Raw genomic sequence first — 23,525 nt, forward strand, 5'->3', positions numbered from 1 at the left:
GGTTTGTCATTATTGATCGATAACAATTTTTCCACCTCTCCCACACTAACTTTACAAAATTCGATACTTGCACTGCTTTTCTTTCATGATGTTTTTTTACATCGTTCTTTATATCATTGATATTGGCTTCTTAATAAGTTTATTATTTTTGTTGAGTTTGGTCACATCATTTCTCAATGTGCCGTACATAAGCCAGCCAGATGTGCAGCCAGACTTATTCACTACTCCTTTTGCCCCATCTCTTTCAAACATACAGTTTTTAAATGCCTCATCAATCCATGGAGCCTTAACATATCTAACAGTCCGTTTCTTAACAGGTACATGTTTATCAATAATTGGAAGAAGCAATTTCATCTGGTAAAAGCAGGTCAACACATTATCAGTCAACAATATAAGACAATGGGAGCACTGTGTATGTTCTCTGATGAATTATAGGTCAATGAGATGTGAAATATCAATATACATGCTAAGAGAAGTAATTTCTCTCTCCTGTGTGGATTCTCTAATGATGTTTAAGTGATTGTTATGAGAAATTTGTTTTCCAAAAGCATGAGCTTTTGTAAGCCTTCTCCTCTGTGTCTCGTGTTCTTTCAGGCTTCCTAAATGGGCAAAAGCTTTGCACCCTGGGAGGAGTGGTAATGCATCCCCCCTGTGTGTATTCTCTCATGTCTTTTAAGATTCCCTGACCAGCCGAAAAACTTTCCACACTGAGAGCAGTGGTAAGGCTTCTCCCCCGTGTGTATTCTCTCATGTTGTTTCAGGCCCCCTAACTTGTTAAAACACTTTCCACACTGGGAGCAGTGGTAAGGCTTCTCCCCTGTGTGTATTCTCTCGTGTCGTTTCAGCTCCCCTGACCGGTTGAAACACTTGCCACACTGGGAGCAGTGGTAAGGCTTCTCTCCTGTGTGTATTAGCTCATGAGCTTTCAGGTGTCCTGACAGACTGAAACACCTTCCACACTGGGAGCAGTGGTAAGGCTTCTCCCCTGTGTGTATTCTCTCATGTTGTTTCAGGTCCCATAACCGGTAACAACCCTTTCCACAGTGGGAGCAGTGGTAAGGCTTCTCTCATGTGTGTATTCTTTCGTGTTTTTTCAGATCAACTGACCGTTTGAAACACTTTCCACACTGGGAGCAGCGATAAGGCTTCTCCCCTGTGTGTATTCTCTTGTGTTGTTTCAGATCCCCTGACAGGTTGAAACACTTGCCACACTGAGAGCAGTGGTAAGGCTTCTCCCCAGTGTGTATTCTCTCATGCTGTTTCAGGGCCCCTAACCAGTTACAACCCTTTCCACAGTAGGAGCACTGGTGTCTTCTTGCTGGTTTGGACGTCCCTGGCTCTGGTTCCTCTGAGTCTGGTCTTTCTCCTGCCAAAGACAGTGTGTTTTTTAAAATAGAGACCCGAATGAAACTTCCACATGATAAAACGGCCTTGCTACGAGAGTAAATCCTAATCAGATCCCTCAATAACCTAAGGCCAGTTTTAACAATCTTAGTGTGATTTTAAAACGAATGTAGAGTTTCCTGGTAATTACTGATAATGTTTACACTACTTATTTATTCATTCTGAATATGAATATACACTGCTCAAAAAAATTACGGGAACACTAAAATAACACATCCTAGATCTGAATGATCTTTACATAGTTGAATGTGCTGACAACAAAATCACTCAAATATCAATGGAAATCAAATTTATCAACCCATGGAGGTCTGGATTTGGAGTCACACTCCAAATTAAAGTGGAAAACCACAATACAGGCTGATCCAACTTTGATGTAATGTCCTTAAAACAAGTCACAATGAGGCTCAGTAGTGTGTGTGGCCTCCACGTGCCTGTATGACCTCCCTACAATGCCTGGGCATGCTCCTGATGAGGTGGAGGATGGTCTCCTGGGGAATCTCCTCCCAGACCTGGACTAAAGCATCCGCCAACTCCTGGACAGTCTGTGGTGCAACGTGGCGTTGGTGGATGGAGCGAGACATGATGTCCCAGATGTGCTCAATTGGATTCAGGTCTGGGGAACGGGCGGGCCATCCATAGTATCAATGCCTTCCTCTTGCAGGAACTGCTGACACACTCCAGCCACATGAGGTCTAGCATTGTCTTGCATTAAGAGGAACCCAGGGCCAACCGCAACAGCATATGGTCTCACAAGGGGTCTGAGGATCTCATCTCGGTACCTAATGGCAGTCAGGCTACCTCTCGCGAGCACATGGAGGGCTGTACGGCCCCCCCAAAGAAATGCCACCCCACACCATGACTGACCCACCGCCAAGCCGGTCATGCAGGCAGCAGAACATTCTCCACGGCGTCTCCAGACTCTGTCACATGTGCTCAGTGTGAACCTGCTTTCATCTTTGAAGAGCACAGGGGCCAGTGGTAATTTGCCAATCTTGGCAAATGCCAAACGTCCTGCATGGTGTTGGGCTGCAAGCACAACCCCCACCTGTGGACGTCGGGCCCTCATACCACCCTCATGGAGTCTGTTTCTGACCGTTTGAGCAGACACACAGACATTTGTGGCCTGCTGGAGGTCATTTTGCAGGGCTCTGGCAGTGCTCCTCCTGCTCCTCCTTGCACAAAGGCGGAGGTAGGGGTCCTGTTGCTGGGTTGTTGCCCTCCTACGGCCTCCTCCACGTCTCCTGGTAGCGCCTCCATGCTCTGGACACTACGCTGACAGACACAGCAAACCTTCTTGCCACAGCTCGCATTGATGTGTCATCCTGGATGAGCTGCACTACCTGAGCCACTTGTGTGGGTTGTAGACTCCGTCTCATGCTACCACTAGAGTGAAAGCACCACCAGCAATCAAAAGTGACCAAAAAAATCAACCAGGAAGCATAGGAACTGAGAAGTGGTCTGTGGTCCCCACCTACAGAACCACTCCTTTATTGGGGGTGTCTTGCTAATTGCCTATAATTTCCACCTGTTGTCTATTCCATTTGCACAACAGCATGTGAAATTTATTGTCAATCAGTGTTGCTTCCTAAGTGGACAGTTTGATTTCACAGAAGTGTGATTGACTTGGAGTTACATTGTGTTGTTTCAGTGTTCCCTCTATTGTTTTGAGCAGTGTATATAACTTTCCTAGATGTATGATACAGAATGCGACCGACAGTCGTGGCCAATAGTTTTGAGATTGAAAAATATTACTTTCCACAAAGTTTGCTGCTTCAGTGTCTTTAGATATTTTAGTCAGATGTTACTATGGAATGATGAAGTATAATTACAAGCATTTCATAAGTGTCAAAGGCTGTTATTTACAATGACATGAAGTTGATGCAGAGTCAATATTTGCAGTGTTGACCCTTCTTTTTCAAGACCTCTGCAATCCACCCTGGCATGCTGTCATTTAACTTCTGGGCCACATCCTGACTGATGGCAGCCCATTCTTGCATAATCAATGCTTGGAGTTTGTCAGAATTTGTGTGTTTTTGTTTGTCCACCCGCCTCTTGATGATTGACCACAAGTTCTTAAGGTCTGGGAGTTTTGGCCATGGACCCAAAATATTGATGTTTTGTTACCCGAGCCACCTAGTTATCACTTTTGCCTTATGGCAAGGTGCTCCATCATGCTGGAAAAGGCATTGTTCGTCACCGAACTGTTCCTAGATGGTTGGGAGAAGTTGCTCTCGGAGGATGTGTTGGTACCATTCTTTATTCATGGCTGTGTTCTTAGGCAACATTGTGAGTGAGCCGACACCCTTGGCTGAGAAGCAACCCCAAACATGAATGGTCTCAGGATGCTTTACTGTTGGCATGACACAGGACTGATGGTTGTCTTCTCCGGACAAGCTTTTTTCCGGATGCCCTAAACATTCGGAAAGGGGATTCACCAGAGAAAATGACTTTACCCCAGTCCTCAGCAGTCCAATCCCTGTAACTTTTACAGAATATCAGTCTGTCCCTGATGTTTTTCCTGGAGAAGTGGCTTCTTTGCAGATGCACTCACACTTGCCTGCTGCAATTCCTGAGCAAGCTCTGTACTGGTGGTGCCCCGATCCCGCAGCTGAATCAACTTTAGGAGACGGTCCTGGCACTTGCTGGACTTTCTTGGGTGCCCTGAAGCCTTCTTCACAACAATTGAACCGCTCTCCTTGAAGTTCTTGATGATCCGATAAATGGTTGATTTAGGTGCAATCTTACTGGCAGCTATATCCTTGCCTGTGAAGACCTTTTTGTGCAAAGCATTGATGACGGCACGTGTTTCCTTGCAGGTAACCGTGGGCGACATATGAAAAACAATGATTCCAAGCACCACCCTCCTTTTAAGCTTACAGTTTTTTTGGGGGGTGGGATTCAGTTCATTTGCATGGCAAAGAGGGACTTTGCAATTAATCTGATCACTCTTCATACCATTCTGGAGTATATGCAAATTGTCATCATACAAACTGAGGCAGCAGACTTTGTGAAAATTAACATTTGTGTCATTCTCAAAACTTTTGGCCACGACTGTACACACTTCCTTAAACATAACATAAGTAAATAAGTAATTTTAGTCCAAAACTTGTTTTTATGTTGAAAACACAAAGCACATCAGTAAAATCTCCCCGTTGTTGAAAGGGTTCGACACCTGCTGTTTAAATGGCCCAATTTCTTATTTAGACGTTCACAGATTTTCAACATTTTGACTATCGCTGATGTCATATTTTGGGTAAAGTAAAAAATAAGGTGAAATATCTGGAAAGATGTTCCTAAAACTGATAGTAACTACAATAAACAAATTATAAACGCAACATGTGAAGTGTTGGATGTTTAATTTGCTGAAAAAAAAAGGATTGTAGAATTTTTTACATCCCTGTTAGTTAACATTTATTCTTTGCCAAGATAATCCATCCACCTGACAGGTGTGGCATATCAAGAAGTTGATTGAACAGCTTGATTATTACACAGGTGCACCTTGTGCTGGGGAAAATAAAAGGCCACTAAAATGTGCAGTTTTGTCACAACGCCACAAATGTCCCAGAGGGAGCGTGCAATTGGCATGCTGACTGCAGGAATGTCCATTTTTATATATATATTTTTTTTTACATTGGAGACAGACACAAAGCACATCAGTAAGAAGACAAAGTCCTGAAAAAGATCCGTACATTTTTTTGCTGAGTTTATTTTGTATATGTTCAAAAGTTTTTTTTTCTTCTCAAACATAAATAAACAACTCCAGGTGAAAGACAAAGGCCATAGCTGTAATAAAATAACAAATTAACTGGCAAAGCAGCAGAGTGAGGCCCGCATCCAGCAACGTCACGAGTCACGTTTTTGCAGCCGTTTCAGGACAGCACTACAGGGAGAGCAGCTGTTTCAGTACAGCACTACAGGGAGGAGAGGGGAGCAGCTGTTTCAGAACAGCACTACAGCAGCTGTTTCAGTACAGCACTACAGGGAGGAGAGCAGCTGTTTCAACAGCACTACAGGGAGAGAGAATCCACGGGACTAGTTTCAATGTTTGGAATCACCTAAGAGTTTCTGGATTTTGGGTAAACTTCTCCTTTAAAGCATCAGACTCCATAGTAATTCATCACAAGTCCATGCTAGGTAAAGCTCCGCCTTATCTCAGTTCACTGGTCACGATGGCAACACCCATCCGTAGCACGCGCTCCAGCAGGTGTATCTCACTGATCATCCCTAAAGCCAACACCTCATTTGGCCGCCTTTCGTTCCAGTACTCTGCTGCCTGTGACTGGAACGAACTGCAAAAATCGCGGAAGTTGGAGACTTTTATCTCCCTCACCAACTTCAAACATCAGCTATCCGAGCAGCTAACCGATCGCTGCAGCTGTACATAGTCTATTCGTAAATAGCCCACCCATTTTCACCTACCTCATTCCCATACTGTTTTTATACTATTTTATTTTTTATTTATTTACTTTTCTGCTCTTTTGCACACCAATATCTCTACCTGTACATGACCATCTGATCATTTATCACTCCAGTGTTAATCTGCAAAATTGTATTATTCGCCTACCTCCTCATGCCTTTTGCACACATTGTATATAGACTGCCCATTTTTTTCTACTGTGTTATTGACTTGTTAATTGTTTACTCCATGTGTAACTCTGTGTTGTCTGTTCACACTGCTATGCTTTATCTTGGCCAGGTCGCAGTTGCAAATGAGAACTTGTTCTCAACTAGCCTACCTGGTTAAATAAAGGTAAAAAAAAAAAAGATGCTACAGTCCTCCTTTAAGACGCCATAATGTTTCATCATTAGATGCTACAGTCCTCCTTTAAGACTCCATAATGTTTCATCATTAGATGCTACAGTCCTCCTTTAAGACTCCATAATGTTTCATCATTAGATGCTACAGTCCTCCTTTAAGACTCCATAATGTTTCATCATTAGATGCTACAGTCCTCCTTTAAGACTCCATAATGTTTCATCATTAGATGCTACAGTCCTCCTTTAAGACTCCATAATGTTTCATCATTAGATGCTACAGTCCTCCTTTAAGACTCAATGTTTCATCATTAGATGCTACAGTCCTCCTTTAAGACTCCATAGTGTTTCATCATTAGATGCTACAGTCCTCCTTTAAGACTCCATGTTTAGAATGTGTTTGAAAGCGCTACTCTATCTATTCTACTCTCATCCTTTCAGTTTTAATAATATTTAATAATAATAATAATAATGTTATAACAGGTAATAACTAACTTTAATAACTAGGGTCAATTCCTGCCTGGCGCCCCAACAACATATTTCTTTACCCCCCTCTAACAATAAGCTACAGAATTAGCATAGTAGGCCATGTAATTTAAGGTAATCTGAAATATTTAGGACTAATTTATTCCTTGCCACCCATTCTGAAACTCACTGCAGCTCTTTGGAAGTGTTGCTGTCATTTCAGTTTCCGTGGTATCTGACGTGTACAGTGTTGAGTCATCTGCATACAGACACACTGGCTTTACTCAAATGTCATTGGCATGTCGTTGGTAAAGATTGAAACAAGCAGGTGCCAAACAGCTGCCCTGGGGAATTCCTGATTCTACCTTGATTGTGTTGTACAGGCTTCCATTAAAGAACACTCTCTGTGTTCTGTTAGACAGGTGGCTCTGGGGCGGCAGGTAACCTAGTGGTTTGAGCGTTAGGCCAGTAACCGAAATGTTGCTGGATTGAATCCCTGAGCTGACAAGGTAAAACTCTGTCCTTCTGCCCCTGAACAAGGCAGTTGGCCTCGGAACAGTGGGTTGTCATTGAAAATAATAAATTGTTCTTAACTGACTAGCCTAGTCCAAAAATGTAATTGAAGATGCTCCAAAGATTTTTACTATCATTCTTCATGTCATTTATTTTTGTTTCATAGTGTAGTTTCTTCTTCTTTTTATTCAGTTTAGTCACATGATTTCTCAATTTGCAATACGTTTGCCAACCAGTTATACAGCCAGACCTATTTGCCATCTCTTTTGCCTCCTTCTTCATCCTACCATTTTGTAATTCCTCATCAATCCACGTGGATTTAACTGTTTTTACAGTCATTTTCTTAATGGGCGCATGCTTATTAGTAACTGGGATAAGCATTTTCAAATGTGTCAAGGGCAGCGTCTGGTTGCTCATCATTACACACCACAGACCAACAAATATTATTTACATCAACAACATAGGAATCACTACAAAAAAATGTATGACCTCTTATACACAATATTAGTCCCAGCCTTTGGAACTGTGGTTTTCCTAGACATGGCTACTATATTGTGATCACTACATCTGATGGATCTGGATACTGCTTTAAACCCCATTTCTGCAGCATTAGTAAAGATATGATCAAAACATGTTGATGATTTCATTCCTCTACTGTTTGTAACTACCCTGGTAGGTTGATTGATAACCTGAACCAGGTTGCCAGCACTGGTTGATCACAGCTTTCCTCCAGTATTAGTTAATTAATTAACAGTGTATTGAGTTTAGTTTGCCTGTTCAACAGTCTTGTAAAGATAGGGGGGTTGACTGGGACAGGCAATGTAATATCCATAATGTTTTAAGGAAACGTTTTTTTTTTAAACAAGCACCTTTACATTGGATCATCTTGAAACTCTCTCTAAAGCTACCTTTCATCAAGGTTTTATATGGTCTATTGTTCTCTCTAAAGCTACCTTTCATCAAGGTTTTATATGGTCTATTGTTTTCTCTCTAAAGCTACTTTTCATCAAGGTTTTATATGGTCTATTGTTTTCTCTCTTTTCATTGGCAGAATCCTTTTTCAGCAAATTGAACAAGCACATTAGGTTAAAGTTCACCAGTAGATACGTCAACCGAAATTTGTCTAAAACACTGAGATTAGCTAATGTACAATAACATCGTCGAAAGAATCAATCTTTCAGTTTTATGTTGTCTAGCAAGCTACCGAGGTGGTTGAAAGAGTTGGCGCCTGTTCCTGAAGAACCGTCCCGTCCAGTCTATTACACGTCACGCAAGAAGCATCACCTGAAAGACGCACATCGCCATCTGCTGACTGGAGTGGGTAACGCAGTTTGGAAACAATAGGTACTACAATTTTTCTGTTGGAAAGAACGTCATAATAATTTAACAATAAACAGATATATTTTCTCTTACGTCTTACAAATAATACTTTCCTGTACACAGACGTAGAAGCTTAAAATGAATCCCTAGACTCACCTGTGTCCCCGCACATTGACTCTGTTCCGGTACCTCCTGTATATACCCTCCACATTGACTCTGTTCCGGTACCTCCTGTATATACCCTCCACATTGACTCTGTTCCGGTACCTCCTGTATATAGCCTCCACATTGACTCTGTTCCGGTACCTCCTGTATATAGCCTCCACATTGACTCTGTTCCGGTACTTCCTGTATACAGCCTCCACATTGACGCTGTACCGGTACCTCCTGTATATACCCTCCACATTGACTCTGTTCCGGTACCTCCTGTATACAGCCTCCACATTGATGCTGTACCGGTACCTCCTGTATACAGCCTCCACATTGACTCTGTACCGGTACCTCCTGTATATAGCCTCCACATTGACTCTGTACCGGAACATCCTGTATATACCCTCCACATTGACTCTGTACTGGTACCCCCTGTATATACCCTCCACATTGACTCTGTACCGGTACCTCCTGTATATAGCCTCCACATTGACTCTGTACCGGTACCTCCTGTATATAGCCTCCACATTGACTCTGTACCGGAACATCCTGTATATAGTCTCCACATTGACTCTGTACTGGTACCCCCTGTATATACCCTCCACATTGACTGTGAGACTGGAAGGAGAGTTTACAATCTAACCAGACACCTAGGTATTTGTAGTCGTCCACATATTCTAAATCAGAACCGTCCAGAATAGTGATGCTAGTCGGGCGGGTCGGTGCGGGAAGCAATTGGTTGAAGAGCATGCATTTAGTTTTATTGCATTTAAAAGCAGTTGGAGGCCACAGAAGAAGTGTTGTATGGCATTGAAAATCATTTGGAGGTTTGTTAACAGTGTGCAAAAAGGGCCAGATGTATACCGATCGGTGTCGTCTGAGTAGAGGTGGATCACAGAGTCACCAGCAGCAAGAGGGTTACATTGATATATACAGAGAAAAGAGTCGTCCCGAGAATTTAACCCTGTGGCACCCCCATAGAGACTGCCAGAGGTCCGGACAACAGGCCCTTCGATTTGACACACTGAACTCTATCTGAGAAGCAGTTGGTGAACCAGGCTAGGCAATCATTTGAGAAGCCAAGGCTAGTGAGTCTGCCGATAAGAATGCGGTGATTGACAGAGTCGAAAGCCTTGGCCAGGTTGATGAAGACGGCTGCACAGTACTGTCTTTTATTGATGGCGGATATTATATCGTTTATGACCTGGAGCGTGGCAGAGGTGCACCCATGACCAGCTCGGAAACCAGATTGCATAGTGGAGAAGGTACGGTGGGATTCGAACTGGTCGGTGATCGTTTGTTAACTTGGCTTTTGAAGATTTTAGAAATGTCGGGCAGGATGGATTTGGTCTATAACAGTTTGGGTCTAGAGTGTCTCCCCCTTTGAAGAGGGGGTTGACCGAAGCAGCTTTCCAATCTTTGGGGATCTCAGACGATAAGAAAGAGAGGTTGAACAGACTAGTAATAGCGATTGGAACAATTTCAGCTGATTATTTTTTAGAAAGACAGGGTCCAGATTGTCTAGCCCTGCTGATTTGTAGGGATCCAGATTAGTAGGGATCAAAAAAATCTAATGTATGTACCAATGACAGATTGACAATTAAACAATTTATACAGTACTGAACAACATATTCAAGTGTAGAACTTCAGTAGAATGCCCATTTAAAAACCCACATTAGTTCAACAACAGTTTGTGCCCTTGTTTAAGACAGTACTCACTAGTGTTAATCTGATATTCTGTATCCTCCTCTTTCACTCCCAAAACGTCTTCCTCCTTCACCTTTATTGAGACATCATCCTCTTCCTCTCTAAAATGTTCTTTCACTATAACAGCCTCCTCTTCCATTCTGTAAGGTTCTTTCTTGTCTTTCACTGTAACACCCTATGGGAAAGGGAGAAGGAGGAAGGGGGTTGGATCCCCACCCCACTGGGTAGCACAGAGCAACACTTTAAGGGGCATTGCATTCATAATGGCGCTGACTAGGGAAACGCTCCCGCTGTTCTTAGAGCCTGTCTGCACATTCAAACTAAAACAATATAACTAATAATGGGAAGAGAGTAATAGGATACGGCATGTGTCAAAATTGATTGATTGCTGACAGGTGTCAAAAATGATTGATTGCTGACCTTATAACCTGATGACATGTACTGAATATGTGCCCCCGCCCCGCCCCCCTGTTCGTGTGGTCATGTGTTAGAGGGTGTTTGAACTTTTGGGGCCCATGCCCCCTCCACCCCCAGTTTTATCTCCTTATGGTTGTTATCTATCTTTTAAGACCTGAATATTAAGCATCTAAAATATGTCTACAAGGGAATTCTCAGGTGCTCTGTAGCTCATGTCACGAACCCAACGCCAAAAGCTTGGAGGATATTTTGGTAGAGGCTCCCGAATGTTTTAACGGATTTCTGTGTACAAGCGAGGGCCATATTTGTACATATTCAACCCGGAGGAATCTACGGTTAAGATATTCACAGACAGCGTGTCCCAACCCTTTTATCGTGCAGAACCCAAGCCTTTTTCTCTAGCGCTAAGGATGCGAGAATGGCTTAAAATAAGGCTAGCTTTGTGTCAAATGGAACGTGCCCTGAGTGCTTCAAGGCTGCCAGGATATGCGTTGGAAGAACAAGTCTGTGGACGCCAGGATCTAATGGCCATAGGGTATACCCCGGACTACCCCTACGTCATGATGACGTGTACTGAATATGTGCCCCGCCCCGTCCCCCTGTTCGTGTGGTCATGTGTTAAACTTTTGGGGCCCATGAACACCCCATTTTTTCCCATTATGGTTGTTATCTATGAAGCAGGAATGTCTGGGGTATAGATAGCGCTGAGAGCCTCAGCATTATAAATGTTACAAGCCTTTTTAAGACCTGAATATGTGTGTGTTGTGGGTGTAGTGGGTGTGTGTGAAACCATTGTGTGGGTGTGGTGTGTGTTAGAAACAGGTATTTGGGCATTGTGTCCATTTCAGGCTTTTAAACAGCAATTAAACAGCCATCTATGAATGTTTCTCAGCCTAGTTTTCTTGATGTAGTTCTCTTTATATGTACAGTTTATAGAGCTTCCAGATGGCTCCAGCCTAAGGATTTTCAGTGCATGTAAAGTTAATAACCCCAAAGAAAAAGATTACCTTTAAAGGATCTCTTATTCAGGTTTATCATTTGTGCTTTATAGGCATTTACTCTATGGCTAAACAGCTTCTACACAGTTTATTAATTAACATTGTGGGATGTTCCCCTATAGTGTTTCTAGGAGGTCTTAAACATTGTCTACAGTTAAACAAACATGGACACTTTACTGACAATTTATTCACTTTTAAAAAGACCACAGTAACATGACAGTTTGTGCAAAGGCAGAAATCTGCTAGGGGATATTAAATGTACAACAGTAGTATTCTGTAACCTATACGTTTCTCATAAGGGACATGCAATTTGACAGCCCCTTTATGAAAGGCCTTTACTTATGGCTAAACAGCTTCTACACAGCTTACCAAATTAATGCTGGGGGATGAAATTAGGTGTTTCTAGGAGGGCTTAAACAAATATACAGTGAAACAAACATGTTTTCTTTACACACATTTTTATTGACTTTTAAAAGACAGTAACATGACAGAATTTGTGCAAAGGGAAATCTGCTAGGGGATATTAAATGTACAACAGTAGTATTCTGTAACCAAATGTGTTAAACATAAGGGACATGCAATCATGACAGCTGCTTTATGAAAGGCCTTTAACTATGGCTAAACAGTTTTCTACACACCTTATTCATTAATGATGTGGGCATACCCAGGATTTACAGGCAGGACGTTTGATCTACACAGGGAGGGAAAACTTACGGAGTTATGATGGAGCGGGCAAGCGTCTTTGAGTTGGTGAAGACAAACGAATAATGGTCTTGTAGCTCCCTTCAGTAACCCACCAAACAAAACGTTATGATTTTAACTGGCAAACTTTATTCTGTAGTTTTCAGTGAGAATTATCCCCTTCAGTGAGAACTATAAAGTAAATTAAAAATACAGTTAAGCACACTGTTTACAACATTATCTTAGGAGTGACTTGTTAGCTTGGTATAACTTAGTGCTTACAACTTTAACAGTTTAACCGGCGTTATAACGGGTTCCAGTTAAACACATGAATAAAGGAAAAAAAAATACTTCAACAGTGCTTATTACAGAAGGGAGAAACAAACTTACTTATTAGCTGGCATGGTTCACACTTCATCCTAACATACACTCTTCAACCTTTATGAACTACACCCGATGACATGAAAATTTTGCAGCAGCGCAGGATTGCCTTCCCTACAAAAGTGTGTTGCTACAATAAGGATCCCCAGTTACAACAGTATTAGCTACGTAGTTCGCTTGCATGTATCATTTTAGAGCTCAGCTTTAAATTTGAATTATAACATGTGTTAAAATGTAGGTACTAAATATTTTTTGAATTAAAATCACTGGCAAAAAATGTATCTCACGCTTTAACGATAGGGGAAGAAGTCATTTCATATTTCGTTTTAGGGGTTATTAACTTTATGGAAAACAATATTCACACAAAAATACCTAATACTGTCTGTTTAACCAACTCTGTTCAAACCCCGACACGGGGTATGATAACTCTAATGCGTCTAATGATTGTGTAGATGTTTACAACTGAGGGAGTTGACAGTAGATCAATGAGATGTATAAAGGCAAATTGACATAACGGACCTCAAAGACCAACAGCCTACTTAATAATATAGAATGCAGGGTGTGTAATGAACATGTAACCATTATAAAACTAAAACAAACAAAAAATGTCTCGAAAAACACACATAGTTAGGGACAGAACGTGGAGCATATACTTTAACACTGTTTTTACAGCTTTAGCGCAAACCCACAGGCCTGAATATTTAGCTGCCAGGACAGATTAAAAAGAGATGTGAATAAGGGAATCCCTCCTAATAGATATTTCTGAAGGCTACTGGACATAGGTGATTGGGAGACTGTTAGACGTAGATTCTCAGAAGCAATTTATAGTCTTTCCTACAATGGTATGTTATAAAGTTTGTAATAATGTACAACTGTAGGGGTCTCCAATGTTTTTACATAAAAACACTAATGATGCATGTTTAAATAGTAGTACAATTTGGTAATTAATTCGAACATGTCTTTAAAAAGTTAGTACTATATATTTTGGGTCTTAAATCAATGGTTTAAAACAGTATCTCACCCTTTAACGAAGGGAAAATGTCCTTTCCAGCCATCAACCACGTCGTCACGAAGAAAACAATACAGAAAATCAGGGTGCGTGCGTGCGTGAGTGTGCGGTACAACTGAGGCCTCCAATGTTTTTACATAAAATACTAATGATTCTTGTTTAAATAGTAGTACAATTTGGTCATTAATTCTAACACGTCTTTAAACCAGTGATGTACTAAATATTTTGGAATTAAATCACTGGTTTAAAAATGTATCTCACCCTTTAACGATAGGAAAATTTTCCTACATCACCCCGGTCTGTCACGAAGAAAAAGTATTTTATGGAAAATCAGGAGTGCGTGCATGAGTGTGCGCGTGACGCACGCAGCAGGATTTTGTGTATGTGTTTCAAAAGGGGCCCAAGCATGTAGCCCCATTCTATCTGGAAATCGTTTGAAACCAAGGTGTGCACTATCATGCATAAGGCATGTCGAGATATCTGTTTTACCACCATTGGGTTAAACATAGATATCTCTAATTTAAAGACGAATTAGGGGCCCCCCATTAATTTACAGACAGATTGTCTCGACATCCCCTCCGGTTGTTTGAATTCACAGCCTGTGTTCTCTAAACCAAATATCCTGTATGCAACACCTTGTATATCTCCCGAAACTGTTTGGTATGGGTGTGATCTGAGTATGCATTCTATGCTGTATGTCTAGTTTGTCTTTTTCTGTGTCTGGCCTGATATGGTTTTCAATCAGAGGCCGGTGTTAGTCGTTGTCTCTGATTGGGAACCATATTTAGGTAGCCTTTGTTGTCATTGTTGGGTGATTGTCTATGTTAGGTGCTTGTGTCAGCACATTTGGTATATAGCGTCACGGTCGTTCATTTAGTGGCTTGCAACCCTATTACGACAGAATATAATGTGGTAACAGTGTTAAAGTATATGCTCCACGTTCTGTCCCTAACTATGTGTGTGTTTCGAGACATTTTTTTGTTTGTTTTAGTTTTATAATGGTTACATGTTCATTACACACCCCTGCATTCTATATTATTAAGTAGGCTGTTGGTCTTTGAGGTCCGTTATGTCAATTTGCCTTTATACATCTCATTGATCTACTGTCAACTCCCTCAGTTGTAAACATCTACAATAATCATTAGACGTACGCGTCAGAGTTATCATACCCCGTGTCGGGGTTTGTACAGAGTTGGTTAAATCCGCTCTAAGCGGTGTTGTTTGTGTGAATATTGTTTTCCATAAAGTTAATAACCCCCCCTAAAACGAAATATGAAATGACTTCTTCCCCTATCGTTAAAGCGTGAGATACATTTTTAAAACCAGTGATTTAATTCAAAATATTTAGTACCTACATTTTAACACATGTTATAATTCCAAATTATGTGTCCGCTGTGCGGGGAAAATGATAATACAAGCGGAACTACGTAGCTAATACTGTTGTAACTGGGGATCCTTATTGTAGCAACACACTTTTGTAGGGAAGGCAATCCTGCGCTGCGTTAGCTAAGTTTTCATGTCATCGGGTGTAGTTCATAAAGGTTGAAGAGTGTATGTTAGGATGAAGTGTGAATTCATGCCCGGAATAATAAGTGTGAAGTTTGATTTCCTCCCTTCTGTAATAAGCAGCCAATGAAGTATTTTTTCCTTTATTCATGTGTTTAATCTGAACCCGTTATAACGCCGGTTAAACTGTTATGTATGTAAGCACTTCAGAGTTATACCAAGCTAATAAGTCACTCCTAAGATAATGTTGTAAGAGTGTGCTTAACTGTATTTTTAATTTACTTTATAGTTCTCACTGAAGGGGATAATTCTCACTGAAACTACAGAATAAAGCCGCCAGTTAAAATCATGGAACGGTTGTGCTCGTGGTTACTGAAGGGAGCTACAAGACCATTATTCGTTTCGAATTCACCAACTCAAAGACGCTTGCCCGCTCCATCATAACTCCGTAAGTTTTCCCTCCCTGTGTAGATCAAACGTCCTGCCTGTAAATCCTGGGTATGCCCACATCATTAATGAATAAGGTGTGTAGAAAACTGTTTAGCCATAGTTAAAGGCCTTTCATAAAGCAGCTGTCATGATTGCATGTCCCTTATGTTTAACACGTATTGCTTGTTACAGAATACTACTGTTGTACATTTAATATCCCCTAGCAGATTTCGTTGCCTTTGCACAAATTCTGTCATGTTACTGTGGTCTTTTTAAAAGTCAATAAAAATGTGTGTAAAGTGGCCATGTTTGTTTCACTGTATATTTGTTTAAGCCCTCCTAGAAACACCTAATTTCATCCCCCAGCATTAATTAATAAGCTGTGTAGAAGCTGTTTAGCCATAAGTAAAGGCCTTTCATAAAGCAGCTGTCATGATTGCATGTCCCTTATGTTTAACACGTATTGCTTGTTACAGAATACTACTGTTGTACATTTAATATCCCCTAGCAGATTTCGTTGCCTTTGCACAAATTCTGTCATGTTACTGTGGTCTTTTTAAAAGTGAATAAATATGTGTGTAAAGTGTCCATGTTTGTTTCACTGTAGATCTGTTTAAGACCTCCTAGAAACACCTAATTTCATCCCACAGCATTAATTAATAAACTGTGTAGAAGCTGTTTAGCCATAAGTAAATGCCTTTCATAAAGCGGCTGTCATGATAAACCTGAATCTGAAAGTACCTTTAGGATCTTTTCTTTGGGGTTCTAATCTCCCCGTGTGTACATGCACTGAAAATCCTTAGGCTGGAGCCATCTGGAAGCTCTGTGCCTGTACATATAAAGAGAACTCAATAGGAAACTAGGCTGAGAAACATTATTTAGATGGCTGTTTAATTGTTGTTTAAAGCCTGAAATGGACACAATGCCCAAGGGACCTTGTTTCTAACACACACACACACCCACACACATTCCTTGTTTCTCACACACACCCACACACACCCACACACACACACATATTCAGGTCTTAAAAATGGCTTGTTCTGGACATTTATAATGCTGAGGCCCCAGCGCTATCTATAGCCCCAGACATTCCTGCTTCATAGATAACAACCATAAGGGAGATAAAACTGGGGTGTGGAGGGGGGCATGGGCCCCAAAAGTTCAAACACCCTCTAACACATGACCACACGAACAGGGGGGACGGGGCGGGGGCACATATTCAGTACACGTCATCATGACGTAGGGGTAGTCCGGGGTATACCCCATGGCCATTAGATCCTGGCGTCCACAGACTTGTTCTTCCAACGCATATCCTGGCAGCCTTGAAGCACTCAGGGCACGTTCCATTTGACACAAAGCTAGCCTTATTTTAAGCCATTCTCGCATCCTTAGCGCTAGAGAAAAAGGCTTGGGTTCTGCACGATAAAAGGGTTGGGACACGCTGTCTGTGAATATCTTAACCGTAGATTCCTCCGGGTTGAATATGTACGAAATATGGCCTCGCTTGTACACAGAAATCCGTTAAAACATTCGGGAGCCTCTACCAAAATATCCTCCAAGCTTTTGGCGTTGGGTTCGTGACATGAGCTACAGAGCACTCCGAGAATTCCCCTTGTAGACATATTTTAGATGCTTAATATTCAGGTCTTAAAAAATGGCTTGTTCTGGACATTTATAATGCTGAGGCCCCAGCGCTATCTATAGCCCCAGACATTCCTGCTTCATAGATAACAACCATAAGGAGATAAAACTGGGGGGTGGAGGGGGCATGGGCCCCAAAAGTTCAAACACCCTCTAACACATGACCACACGAACAGGGGGCGGGGCGGGGGCACATATTCAGTACATGTCATCAGGTCATAAGGTCAGCAATCAATCGTTTTTTGACACCTGTCAGCAATCAATCAATTTTGACACATGCCGTATCCTATTACTCTCTTGCGGATATTATTAAATATTAAAGCAGTAGACCTCTCACTAAAGGCCTCAGTCAAAGCGTTATACTTAAATCCGAACTGGATTTAACGAAAAACTATATGAAAAGCGCATATTTGTAAATCCCAAACTAAAAGCAATTGGAAAGGTAGATACAAATGATTTGTGACGTGGTTAAAATAAAGAATGCAAACAAGATGCTATGTTTTTATTTACAGTAGTGATGGACTGCTGGTGGCATTTCAAAACAGGTTTTCAAACACTTGTAGCCCAATTAGCAGGACAATAGACTGTTTATTGTCACGTTCTGACCATAGTTCTTTTGTGTTTTCCTTGTTTTAGTGTTGGTCAGGACGTGAGCTGGGTGGGCATTCTATCTTGTATGTCTAGTTTGTCTATTTCTATGTTTGGCCTCATATGGTTCTCAATCAGAGGCAGGTGTTTGTCATTGTCTCTGATTGGGAACCATATTTAGGTAGCCTGTTTTGTGTTGTGGGTTGTTGTTTCCTGTCTTTGTGTTTTCTGCCCCAGATAGGACTGTTTCGGTTTGCCACGTTGGTTATTTTGTATTTGAAGTGTTCAGTTTGTATTCATTATTAAATAAGATGAACACTCACCACGCTGCGCTTTGGTCCTCTCCTTCCCAGGAAGAAAGCCGTTATATTTATATCCAGGCTACTGTAGGTGTGAACATCCCCCTACCTGCAAAGTATTCCATGCTTAAGTGTTACATTTCTAACTCAAAACAGCAGTACAGTATTTCTTCATCAACATCTTTATGCATTCTTTAATAAAGATAAAAATCCTCTTTCAAAATGCAGATGTTTATTTAGTTATGGATCTATAACAAATTACTATGGGAATAAATATCAATGAATGACAGAAATATTGGAACAAGGTTGTCTAATGAAGGTAAACAAATTGTTGCTAACTGGAAAACACTTTCAAAACACACACAGTCATGTCGTACAGCGTCATTATGGCTATTAGCAGAAGCTGGACAATAGACTTGCCTAGAAGGAGGATAGGGAGACTTCTATCTTCAAATGTATTTCTTAGTTAGGTTGGCTGTATCACAACCGGCCGTGATTGGTTGAAATTTCAGTTTAATCCACCAGAAAAGACCAAACAAATAATACAGCAAAAAGTATTATTATGTATCACATCTGACTGTGATTGGGAGTCCCACAGGGCGGAGCACAACTGGCCCAGCGTTTCTCTCCCTCTAAAAACAGAAATACATGTTTTGGCCTTTATAAATATTATTTTGGCCTTTATTCAGATTACAATCACTCACTTTCGTTTTTGGAAAACGAAATAACCTCCAAAATATCGTTATATCCTATCAAGTTGATGGCACAGTCATATAGCCGGGCACCTACATATAGCTGAGTGACTCACTCATCCATGGCTTTGGATCAAAATAAATAAGTACCAACATTCTCTCTGATAGTCTTTAATAAAGAAATGTTTGGTTATCCTGACCTGGACACCACGTACAGTATTTTAATAGCCCATTATGTGCTATTATCAGGACAATATACCTTCACCAACACCTCTCTGATGCAGGTTCGATACACATGCCGTCCGTCACTGGGAGACCAATGCGGCGGCTTTCGGGTTTAATTTAGAATCCTCTATATGTAATTATTGGTGGAGAGTCAGGTCATATTTTTCAATTTACTGACATGAGTCTCACTAGTGTTGAGTAATGTGCTGTTTAAAGTGGTGTAGGTCTTATTTATTTAAAGAGCATATTGAAGCTAGAAGCAATAGGATTAGAACCAATAGGATTTGAAGCAAAAGCCTCCAACAATTTTTTCACTGTTTCGCGCTGCTCTGAGACAAGCATGGGGACTGGTCTTGATAAATGAATTAGATTGTTTTCTCCGTTTGGGTATTGGTTAGACTACAATTATACAATTATGGTGTAGAAATGTTATGTTCTTAGTGTAACCTTTATTTAACTAGGCAAGTCAGTTAAGAACAAATTCTTATTTACAAGGACAGCCTACTCCTTCCTCCCCGTCTGGGAATTGAACCTCGTTCTCCGGTGTGCCAGCATGACACGGGGATTCTTTAGCTAAATAGCCCAGTACTGTAGCCTACTCCAGACCATCACGTTGTACAGGGCCGTATTTTCCATCCTGACGGAAACGCAGAGGGTTTTTAGTTTTTTTTGTAATATAGACACCATAATATGAACTTCTTGGGATAGGGGGCAGCATTTTCATTGTTGGATGAATAGAGTGAATAGAGTGCCCAGAGTGAACTGCCTCCTACTCAGTCCCAGATGCTAATATATGCATATTATTATTAGTATTGGATAGAAAACACTCTGAAGTTTCTAAAACTGCATGATTGATGTCTGTGAGTATAACAGAACTCATATGGCAGGCAAAACCTGGGAGAAAATCCAAACAGGAAGTGGGAAATTTGAGGTTTGTAGTTTTTGAACTCACCCTTATCGAATACACAGTGGGATATTGGTCATGTTGCACTTCCTAAGGCTTCCACTAGATGTCAACAGTCTCTAGAACCTTGTTTGATGCTTCTACTGTGAAGTGGGGCTGAATGAGAGGGGAATGAGTCAGAGGTCTGCCTGAGTCCCACGAGCTGACCATGCGCGTTCATGACAAAGTTAGCTTGTTTTCCATTGCATTTCTACAGACAAAGGAATTCTCCGGTTGAAACTTTATTGAAGATTTATGTTAAAAACATCCTAAAGATTGATTCTATACATCGTTTGACATGTTTGTGCGGACTATGGGTTATTTTGCACTTCCTAAGGCTTCCACTAGATGTCAACCATCTTTAGAACGTTGTTTCAGGCTTCTCATGTGAAGCCGGATGAGAGCTGTTTGACTAAGGGGTCTGGCAGCAGCCTCGTTCTCAGTCACGCGCATTTCACATGAGAGGTATCTCTCGTTCCATTGCTTTTCTACAGACAATGGAATTCTCCAGTTGGAACATTATTGAACATTTATGATAAAAACATCCTAAAGATTGATTCTGTACTTAGTCTGACAAGTTTCTTCGACCTGTAATATAACTTTTTGAACTTTTCGTCTGACTGGATTTGTTTACCAAACGCCCCAAGAAAAGAAGCTATTTGGACATAAATGGACATAAATGATGGACATTATCAAACAAAACAAGCATTTATTGTGGAACTAATCATCAAAGGTAAGTGAATGTTTATAATGCTATTTATGACTAATGTTGACTACCCAACATGGCGGATATTTCTCTGGCTGGTTTGGGCTCTGAGCGCCGTTCTCAGATTATGCTTTTTCCGTAAAGTTTTTTTGAAATCTGACACAGTGGTTGCAAGTTTTTTTTAAATCTGACACAGCGGTTGCATTAAGAAGAAGTGTGTCTAAAGTTCCATTGGTATCATTTGAAAGGAAACACTCTGAAGTTTGTGTAAATGTGAATTGAATGTAGGAGAATATAACACAATAGATCTTGTAGAAGAAAATACAAGGAAATAAACAGCCAAACATTCAGATATGATGCTGGGGATAATTTCAAAGAAGAACATAAGAGGGCAACAGTATTTGTGCTACATGACATTGAGCATGAAGTCACCCAGGTGTCCCATACAAGTTGCCCAAATGTACCCTATTGGTCAAATTGGTACAGTGATACATTTCGATGCAAATAACGATATACAAAATTCTAAAATTCTATTCTAACACCCCCCCCCTAACACACCCTCAGTCCTCTACACAATATTGTGCTGCTGATGCCATAGCAGTCTCTTTCTGGTGGGCGGAACCCCAGTCCTAAACAGGTTAATCAAATTAATAAAGAAACATTTCTTGATATCAGTCCCATTTACATTGTTCTTACAAAAACAAGTTTTAAATTCTCTAGTACAGCCATTATTGAAGGCAATCAAATGCTTCTCAAAGATGCCCTATGGTGGTCACTTACTAGCATTATTGGTGACAGTGGTTGACACGTAAATAACATGCCATAGAATTCTGTGGCAACATGCAAGCTGTGCTGCAGTACGCTGCAACTTTTAAAGGACGAACCACTGTACTCCATATTCAATTCATGTTTTCTAATAAAAACACACAAATATATTTTTGAGTATACATTGTACAATTTAAATTCATATGGTATAAACAAGAAAACACCTTCTCAGTCAACAATTAAAGACACTGGGAGCACTGTGTATGTTCTCTGATGCATTTTAAGAAGTCAAGGAGAAGTAATTATTCTCTCCTGTGTGAATTCTCACGTGCTTTTTCAGCTTTCCCGAATGGTTAAAACGCTTTCCACACTGGGAGCAGTGGTAAGGCTTCTCTCCAGTGTGTATTCGCTCGTGAGCTTTCAGGGTTCCTACTTGGCCAAAACTCTTTCCACACTGGGAGCAGTGGTAAGGCTTCTCCCCTGTGTGTAGTCGCTGGTGAACTTTCAGGGTTCCTAAGTGACTAAAACTATTTCCACAATGGGAGCAGTGGTAAGGCTTCTCCCCTGTGTGGATTCTCACATGAATTTTAAGTGACTGTGAAGAGTAATAGGTCTTCCCACAGTCTGAGCATTTGTAAGGCTTCTCCCCTGTGTGCAGTCTCATGTGCTCTTGTAGGTTTCCTGAATAGTTAAAACGCTTTCCACACTGGGAGCAGTGGTAAGGCTTCTCCCCTGTGTGTATTCGCTCATGAGCTTTCATGTTTCCAAAGTGACTAAAACTCTTTCCACATAGGGAGCAGAGGTAAGGCTTCTCCCCTGTGTGAATTCTCATATGACTTTTAAGTGAGTGTGATGAGTAATATATCTTCCCACAGTCTGAGCATTTGTAAGGCTTCTCCCCTGTGTGTATCCCTTTGTGTGCTTAAAACTATTCTCACATTGGGAGCAATGGAAAGGCTTCTCCCCTGTGTGTATACGCTCATGAGCTTTGAGGGTGTCTAACCGCTTAAAACTCTTCCCACACTGGGAGCAATGGAAAGGCTTCTCCCCTGTGTGTATACGCTCATGAGCTTTGAGGGTGAGTAACCGCTTAAAACTTTTCCCACATTGGGAGCAATGGAAAGGCTTCTCCACTGTGTGTATACGCTCATGAGCTTTGAGGGTGTCTAACCGCTTAAAACTATTCTCACATTGGGAGCAATGGAAAGGCTTCTCCCCTGTGTGTATACGCTCATGAGCTTTGAGGGTGTCTAACCGCTTAAAACTCTTCTCACACTGGGAGCAATGGAAAGTCTTCTCCCCTGTGTGAATTCTCGCGTGACTTTTAAGTGAGTGTGATGAGTAAAATGCCATCCCACAGTCTGAGCATTTGTAAGGCTTCTCCCCTGTGTGTATACGCTCATGAGCTTTAAGGGTGTCTAACCGCTTAAAACTCTTCCCACACTGGGAGCAAAGGAAGGGCTTCTCCCCTGTGTGTATTCCCTCATGTATTTTCAGGCTTCCTGACTTGGTAAAACTCTTTCCAATCTGGGAGCAGAGGTGTTGACTTGCTGGTTTGGACGTCTTTGGTTTGTCCAAGTTTGGTTTTCCTCCTGCCAAAGACAGAGTTTATTTAAAGACAGAGCAGAATGAAATCTCCACATGATAAAACTGCCTTGCTATGAACTTTAAACCAAATCAGATCCCTCAATAACCTGAGGCCAGCTTTCAAACATTTCATCATTTAAAACCATTTTTGTGTGATTTAAAAAAAAATGTTGTAGAGCATCCTGGTAATTACTGTTTACAAGACTTATTTGTATTTCTGTTTTACTAGTCAAAACACAAAACACTAGACAGTCCTATGACACTCAAGACACAGACATCGCTGGATTCCTATCAAGCAGGTGGTTCTAAATATATAACCTTCATAGCTGTATGATACAGAATGT

General features: G+C 41.1%; 1 pseudogene; it reads right to left on the reverse strand.

Moving 5' to 3' along the window:
* Positions 1 to 230: 230 nt before the first annotated feature.
* Positions 231 to 23,525, reverse strand: part of LOC135560311 (zinc finger protein 721-like) — a 77,347-nt pseudogene continuing 54,052 nt past the window's right edge.

The sequence above is a fragment of the Oncorhynchus nerka genome, linkage group LG15, assembly GCF_034236695.1.
Source record: "Oncorhynchus nerka isolate Pitt River linkage group LG15, Oner_Uvic_2.0, whole genome shotgun sequence".
NCBI lineage: Eukaryota > Metazoa > Chordata > Actinopteri > Salmoniformes > Salmonidae > Oncorhynchus > Oncorhynchus nerka.